The sequence below is a fragment of the Solanum stenotomum genome, chromosome 3 (assembly GCF_019186545.1).
Source record: "Solanum stenotomum isolate F172 chromosome 3, ASM1918654v1, whole genome shotgun sequence".
Lineage (NCBI taxonomy): Eukaryota > Viridiplantae > Streptophyta > Magnoliopsida > Solanales > Solanaceae > Solanum > Solanum stenotomum.
In genome coordinates this window covers 14,815,460-14,823,293 of record NC_064284.1, presented here as the reverse complement: position 1 = coordinate 14,823,293, position 7,834 = coordinate 14,815,460, and positions in this window count along the sequence as shown.

Here is a 7,834-nt window from a genome sequence, read left to right as displayed (position 1 = left end):
ATGAAGCTAAGAATATTCTTAGAAGCCATTTTGATATGAAAGATCTTGGTGAGGCAAATGTTATTCTTGGAATAAAAATTACAAGAACATGTGATGGAATTTTCCTTGACCAGTCACATTATGTTGAGAAAATATTGAAAAAATATAACTTTCTTGATTGCAAGCATGTTGCAACTCCTTTTGATTCAAGTGTTCACTTATTTTCTGTTGAAAGTGAAAATGATGTAATAAATCAAAAGGAATATGCTAGCATAATCGGAAGTTTGAGGTATGTGACTGATTGCACTAGGCCTGATATTGCATATGCAGTAGGAGTACTTGGCAGGTTTACAAGCAAGCCAGGTAATGAACATTGGCATGCTGTAAAAAGAGTTATGAGATATTTAATTGGAACAAAAAATTGTGGTTTGTTCTATAAAAAATATCCTGCTGTACTTGAAGGCTTTTGTGATGCAGATTGGAACACTTTATCAGGTGATTCATGTTCTACCACTGGTTATGTCTTTACTTTAGGTGGTGGTGCTGTTTGTTGGAGATCAAAAAAGCAAACTATTATTGCTAACTCTACCATGGAGGCTGAACTAATTGCTTTAGCTTCAGCTAGTGAGGAAGCGAATTGGTTAAGAGATTTGTTATTTCAAATACCTTATTTTGAAAAACCAATTCCTCCTATTTTAATTCATTGTGATAGCACCGCTGCGATTGGTAGAGTTCAAAACCGTTATTATAACGGTAAATCCAGACCTATAAGGAGGAAGCATAGTAATGTAAGATCGTATTTGACAAATGGTACCATTAATGTTGATTATGTCAAATCTTGTGATAATCTTGCAGATCCTCTTACTAAGGCCTTAACAAGAGAAAAGGTCTGGAGCACATCGAGGGGGATGGGATTGAAGCCTATAAATCATTGAGTCATATATGAGGAAACCCAACCTGGGGACTAGAGATCCTATAACCAGGTTCAAAGGGAAAAACTAATCATATGATGACTTGTTGTGAAAAATGCACTATCTTATTATTCCCTCCCTATGATGTGAGTGCATTGTTTCCTGTAGTTATGTGAAGGTTGAGTTGATAAAACTCTTAATGAATATCTGTAGCCCGTATGGGTGGAGTGTGAAGGTTACAGGAGCACTCTCGACAGATTTCACCTATGTGATGTGTGGAAGTGGGTCGCTTCCTATGAGAATTGGGCTTATTCTCAAAAGCACTCATGAAACCGGGATAGCACATGGCCATAACGTGCTGGCTTTAAAGCTCATATCAACACCTTGATTAGTATGTGTGAGCAGTGATATTTTATTTCCCTTAAGCAGTCATAGTTCAAGTCTGAGACCACTACGACTCTGGAGTAAAAGTTACTGTTTCACTAAGTGGAGGTTCAATGCAGAGCACACCTTCATTATGCATAGTAATCTTCCTTCAGTTGATAGACTCTCTTATGTAATATTAAAATGAGTGGGGGATTGTTGGTCAACATTTTAATATTAATATTTTATATATTAATTTGTTAAAAGTTTGGAGTCAAATGGTGCCTTTGCTGTCAAGTTATCCGTTGGTGGTAATTCATTTGTTAACGGTTGGAAATATATTTGGAGCATTACTCCATTTGGAGTAAGTGCTGATGTTACTGACTGTTTCTCTTGCAGCATCGTTTAGTGGTATCTTGGCCATAAGTTCTCCATATTATTTCTCCATTATCTCACTCTTTATTTCTCCATTATACCTTGTAACTTATGTAACTCATGTAACTCCTAAGGCCATTATCTTCACTATTTACTACACCATTTATCTTCCTATTCATTGCTAGGAAGACTTCTTCTAGTATAAATAGTGGTGGTCTTCATTTGGTTTGTTATATACAACACATAAGAAAAGTATAGAGTGAAAGAGTTAGTCAAAAAGAGAGTTCTTATTAGTTGAAGGAAGGTGTTCTTTTTTGTGGAGCTTTGGACTCAACTCTTGTCCAGAGTTGTTGAGTTATACTTGTGAAGGCTGTTGTATCCTGGAGGGGACAAGTCAAGAAGGACTACTGCTGGACCGGTGAAAACATTTGCTGCAGTGGGCTTGAATCTCCTTAAAGAGAGCGAGATATCCGCGCCTCAGCCTGAAGAGATTTATTTCTTCATTTTTTATTTTCAATTGTAATCTTGTATTTTTTGTTATCTTGTAAGTTTTTCACTAACAGCCCCCACTAACTAGAAAAAATATAATTAAACTTCTATCTCCTCCGCAACTCTAGCAAAACTAAATATTTAAAATTAGTATAAGCACCGTCAATAAAACAGTTTTCACACCATTAGACAGTAATAGTTAGGTAATAATAATATTTAAATTTTATATTTTAAGATAGATATTTTTGGGTGATAGTACATGCAAATTTAAACTAGTTTATCTCCTTCGCTTTTAGTTGTTCAGTATTTCAAAAAAAAAAAACATTTTAATATATCAAAAAAAGATAAATACGTTTTTTTTATCTCTCAAATCGTTTATCAAGACCTGAGACTTAAGTTCTACGCTTTGACCAGTAAACGATACTTCTTTTGTTTCTTTTATCTGTCACATTTTGCTTCACGAGAGTCAATTTAACTAATCCTCTAAAAGTAAAATTGAATTAGATTAATTCAATATTGCAAAATTAAATTTAGATATTTAAAACTATATGAAATTTTTCTATTAATATGATAAAAGAATACATCTTAAAATATTGATCAAAATTCATACCATTTAACTTTTTAAAAAACAAAACGAACCACGACAAGTAACAAAGCGGGGGGGGGGGGGGTTGAAAATTGGGTCATTAATTAGGTAATTATAAATTAAAAAATAATGAAGATAATTGACAATTTAATAAAAAGTACAAAAAAATTATTATTACGGTGTAAATTTAATAATAAATAATAATATAAAAAATCTTTTAAGATAACGATGCATGTAACTTAATTCGAAAAAGGAATGGGACATAGCATTTCGTGGCCGTCTATTTTTGGAGGACTGAACTTTTAGTCCATTGTACTTTTACCAGAAGCTAGTACTTTTTAAAAAGAAAATTACAGTTACATAGGAGATCTGATAACCTTAATTCTAACTGTCACGTACTTGATGGCAATATAATTTATTCAATAAGCAAAATAATCATGTTAAGTATGGAAAATTAGGTAGTCAAAGAAATGAAATAAATGTGTTAGCTATAGACGCCACAAAATAAATGTGTTAGCTTAAACAAATGGATCCAGTGTGTAACGAACGATCAAGTAATATATGGGTGGCTGATTAACGGATAAAATATTAGAATATCGTCTAATGTTCACAAAATTTTAGACTATGATATAAAATTTTCAATCTACTTAAAAATGATCCTTGAATTATAGATTGTTGTCTAAAAAGACCTTTAAGTTGCAAAAATAAATAAATAAGACCATTTACTAAATTCTCGTAATATATATTGTATTTGGTGTGAGTGTGACATAATTAAAATTCTCGTAATAGTTTAACAATTTTGTTATTCATATCCAATATGGACAGATTAGATATTTTATCTATTTTCAAGTGATTTACTTTATTAGTTAATATTGGCCTATTTATCACCCCTAAATCCTAACTGTATACTATGTTGTTACAAAATAAGTGATCATTTAACCTTCTAGATAATACATTGCAAAGTGCCGATTATTTAGATGCATAGCATTATTTTACGTGTGATCACACATTTTGCTCATTTCTTTGATTGCTAGTTTTCCATGGTTGACATGAATCCCCCCCCCCCCCCCCCCCCCCCCCCCCCCCCTTTTTTTTTTCCTAAGTGAATTAATTATGTAATTCCATCAATTAAATACAACATAATAATTTAGGAATAAGATCTGAAAAAAGTATTTCCTGTTCCTAATTACTTATTCATTTTTGGATTGACACACCTATTAAGAAAACAATTAATGACATAATGAGTTTACTATTTTACCTCTATTAATTATGAAGTGGATGAAAAGTTCTACATTTTTCAAAGTAATTAGTCATTTAATTGAGGGTATAATAGGTAAAAAAAGAATTGTTCTTTCTTGATTTGTCAAAATGGACAAGTAATTAGGAACAATTATAAAAGGAAAAGTGGACAAATAAATAGAGACAGATGGAGTAGAATATACGCAATCTTATTTCACCTTTTTATTTTTTATTTTTTACTCCAATAATTCAGCACTTTACCCTATATAATACTCTCTCTTTTTTTTAAGACGAAATGATCTAAGAGACCCTTGTACTTGGTTCCATTTGTCAGTTGAACCCTTATTCTCACGACTTTGTCAACTAAACTCTTAAACTTACTAAAACACAATATTTTAAACACATTTGATCATTGACCGAACTTATGTGACACTAATATTGCTGAGATGGAAAAATATTTGACTGCACGCATCTTAAAGTGAGTGAATATATATTTTTTATATTAAAAATCATAAAAAAAAAATTTAGTTAAAAAAGAGAAAAAGTCAACCCATCAATCCCCTGTCCCATCCCACTCCCTCGGTGTAACTTTCTTCTTCCTTCAGCCCCCCCACCCTCTCCTTTTTCGTTGAAACCACCCACCATCCCACCCTACCCCACCCCCTTCTTCTTCTTCTTAACACCCGCCCCCACCCCTCACCCCACCTAACCAAATCTCTTATCTCAACCATTTTATTTTCTTTAATTTTAAAATTCAAAATTCTTCTCTATGAATCTTGGTCGATTTACACACATCTTAAATTTAGGTTTTCGAATCTTGTTTGTGAAAGAGTGAAGTTTAGATAATTTTGAAATCTTGAAGAGTAATGATTTATACTGAAAAGTTAAAAAACTTTATGAAGAAGATTGAAGAATAACAAATGGATTTTGTGAATTTATGAAATTAATTCAAAATTATGAAGAAAAATTATTGGGTTTGTGTTGGTAAGCTTTTAGTGTAAAAAAATTCATGTCAAATAGGAAGAAGTAGACCAATTTGACATGAATTTAGTGCTATGAGCAAATATGAAGAACATGACACTGAAAATTTTAATGTGCAATCTTATTTTTTTTTTTTTTTATTTTTAGCTTTTAATTTCTTATGTGGCATTAAAATGACATGAAATTCTACAAAATAACGTGAAATTTCATGTGTAAGCGGCTGTGCTACACTCACACACATAGAATAAGAAAGGGGTTTAAAGTGTTGCGTTTTGGTGGGTTTAGAGGTTCAATTGGCAAAATCGTGAGTATAAAGATTCAACTGACAAACAGAGTCAAGTATAAGGGTCTTCCAGATCATTTTACTTTTTTTTTTTTAATTGTTATTACTTTTTTTCGAGACCCTTCAAGTGCTCAAACACATAACAGTACTTTTTTTTTTCTCTTTTAAATTATATATATGAGTATTTATTTAACAGTACTTGAATGCCCCTATAACTTGCATCTTTCATTAGCAAAAAGCACTATACAAATACAATATTAATGTACCTAAGATACAATATCTCTAACGGGTCATTTGGTAAAGTATATTAGAAATTAAAAAATAATGTATGTATTAGTTTTGTGTATTATTAGTATTTTATTTTGTACATTTTTTTAGCCTACGTATCATTAGTTATGCACTTTATTGTGTATTGATATGTGTATTACTAATATGAGTTCGGAACTAGAAAGGCAACGTTTTTCCTTCAAAAAATAAAAACGGTACATAAAAATTTTTTAACTAAAAAGGCAAAATAGCTACTGACGGAGGGATTTTCTTTTGATAAAAATTGACGCCGTTCCGTTAAAAAAAATATAAATCGCTGCCTTAGCAACAATTTTCTAGAAAAAATTTCTTTTTTTCTTTAAAATCTCTGCTATAGCAACGTTTTTATAAAAAAAAAAAAGTAAAAATTTAAATAAATCGCTGCATTTGCAGCGATTTTGATCAACTTTTTTTATTTTTTTAAGTTAAATTGTTGCTATAGGTCAAATCAATTATTTATTATAAATTTATAATATAGTTATAATATAAATGTAGTGTACTTACAGATTTATTTTAATTTTTAATTTACAAAATTCTAAATTATTTTTTTACTTTTTAACGCACTTGAATGGCAGCGATTAAACTTCAAATTTCTTATTTATTTGATTAAAACGCTAATCGTTGCCCAGGGCAGCGATTTATGTAAAACAAAATTAATTCCTTAAAAAAACGCTACTATAACAACGATTTTAAAGAGATTTTTTTTTTTTGAGAAAATCTCTGCTAAGGCAGAGATTTTTATTTCTTTTAATGACGACATTTTTTGTCAGAAGAAAATCGCTCCGTCAGGAGCGATTTTGCCCTTTTGGTTAAAAAATATATTTGATGTACCCTTTTTATTTTTTGAAGGAAAAAATTACCCTCTTGACTTCGAATTCTTACTAATATCATGAATTTGAATGTATTAGTAATACAAAGGGTTTAATTTCAACATATGTATTAGATTGATTAATAACATAACTACCCCTCAAATTGATCTCAAGACATTTCGCATTTCCCAAAGCGGAAGAGTGTGAAGAGTATTTTACTAAAAAAACATTTTTTCTAATAGAAGTTATGCAAAGTATTTGATGTTTAATACACATAATCAAGCACTGCATAAGAAATAATATTAGTATAATTAATACAAGCATTACTAATATATTCTATTCAACATTATTTTTATACGCTCTATCAAATGACTCCTAAATATTTGACTATGTACTTAACATATTGTAGATATCAAAATTTTGTGGACTCTATGAGATGAATCCAATTTCAGCTAAGGTTCTTGGAGACTACTTTACCTTAAACCTTAGATAATATAATGCTTATATAAAGGGTAATAAATTCTTTAAAAAAGACATCTCAAATATCCCATAAACTTTTGCAATATTTACAAAAAAATCAAGATATAATCAGACTCTTCTTCACAATCAAATACATCAGTAGATACACAAAGAGATCCAAATAATTCTACATTCAAGAAATACGTGATTAACGTCGTCCTCAAAATCACGGAGAAAAATTCAGAGAGAAGAATCAAAGAAAAATATATTTATTCTTGAAAGAGTTGGTTTTGTCCTTGTGGAATCAAACTCAATGGAAGATGAATTAATATCAAGATTTGGTAGGAAGATAATTAGTACAAAAATAAAAGTCAAAGATAGTATCTTGGTAGGTGAAATTTAGGTAAACCATAAAATGGTTTCACATATTTAAACTTGACATTTTTGACACATGGTAATGTCATGGATGACATCAATAGGACGAATTCATTCCTATAAATAGGTAACTCTTAATTCATTTTTAAAACATCATTTCACTTGCCTTCTCACCTTCTAAGGCATTTGATGTTCTCTCTTGTAATATTTCACTTATATTTTTTGCAGATCAGTGAAATAAATATTGGTGCAGTTGCTCTTTGGTGGACGTTTGATCATTTTGATTCGAACCACGTTAAATATTGTTGTTCTTCCTTCTTCTTTATTTTCACGTTTCCGCTAACAATTGGTATCAGAGCAAAGGTTTGTGTAACGACTCGGAAAATGATAGGTTAAGCAAGAGCCTATGACTTTGTGTTGACTTTATAATGAGGCTCTATGAGGGGTTTTTATGTAATTTCATTTTAATTGTGTTACATCCGACAATTTAAAATGAATATGAAGTAGCTTGAAATTGGAAGTAGTCACTTTTGGAAAAAGTTCAGAACCTGGAAATTTGGTTAAGTGTGGGAAATCAGTGAGTTTTTGGCCAACTTTGAGCAGTCATAACTCCTAGCTCAGGATGATCCAGGAGTAGTTCCAGTTATGTTTGGAAAGCCCTTGGAACGATCTTTCCAAC